The sequence below is a fragment of the Propithecus coquereli genome, unplaced genomic scaffold (assembly GCF_000956105.1).
Source record: "Propithecus coquereli isolate 6110/MARCELLA unplaced genomic scaffold, Pcoq_1.0 Scaffold100, whole genome shotgun sequence".
Taxonomy (NCBI): domain Eukaryota; kingdom Metazoa; phylum Chordata; class Mammalia; order Primates; family Indriidae; genus Propithecus; species Propithecus coquereli.
This window is the reverse complement of record NW_012133859.1, coordinates 5331991-5333062: the sequence shown is the minus strand read 5'-3', so window position 1 is coordinate 5333062 and position 1072 is coordinate 5331991.

Genomic DNA, 1072 nt, shown 5'->3' with positions numbered 1-1072 from the left:
TTTTTTCTATAAATTTAATGCGGCCTAAGTATACAGTGTTTAGGAAGTCTATCGTAGTATACAGCAATGTCCTAGGCCTTTACATTCACTCACCACTCACTCACTGACTCACCCAGAGCAACTTCCAGTCCTGTAAGCTCCATTCATGGTAAGTGCCCTATACAGGTGTACCATTTTTTATCTTTTATAATGTACTTTTACTTTACCTTTGCTATGTTTACATATGTTTAGATACACAAATACTTACCATTTTGTTGCAATTGCCTGCAGTATTCAATATAGTGACATGTTGCATAGGTTTGCAGCCTAGTAGCAGTGGGCTATACCATGTAGCCTAGGTTTGTGGTAGGCTATACCATCTAGGTTTGTGTAAGTGTACCCTGTGATATGCACACAATGACAAAATCTCCAAATGATGCTTTTCTCAGAATGCACCCCATTGTTAAACAATGTATGATTGTATATTGAACATGTGTGAGGAGCAGAAAGAGGCCATTTGTCAAGAGTGAGGAAGAGGGAGAGTGGCCGCAGATAAGATTAGAAGGTGCAGACAGGGAAAATGATGAGGACATTTTGATTCAGAAGAAAGATTTTGACTTTTATTCTGAGTGATATGGAAAGTTATTAGATATTTTTGACCACAAGTTCTTTCTGGCTACCATGATGAGAAGACCAAGAAGCACCAAAGGAGAAAGTGGGCGAATCAGTGAAATGTAATTGTCAGCGTCAAGGCAAGCGATCTTGGTGGCTTAGACTAGAGCTAGGATGGTAAAGAAGGTAAGAATCAATTTTGTAACCAAACCAAAGATCAAGCCAACTGAATTTATTGGTGTCTTTAGTGTGGGATGTAATAGAGACAGTTGTCAAGATAACAACTCTTATTTGAGAAACTTGAAGGATAGTTTCCCACATCACAGATGAAGTATGATGACTTTATTTCTCTAAGAGAAAATGCAAGGAGAAAATCACTGGTACCATATATAAACCTAAACACTCAAAATGTTAAAAGCTGATTATATTACATATTGGAAAATTCTTTAACCTGAAGTAAAATTAATAGCTGTATTTTTTC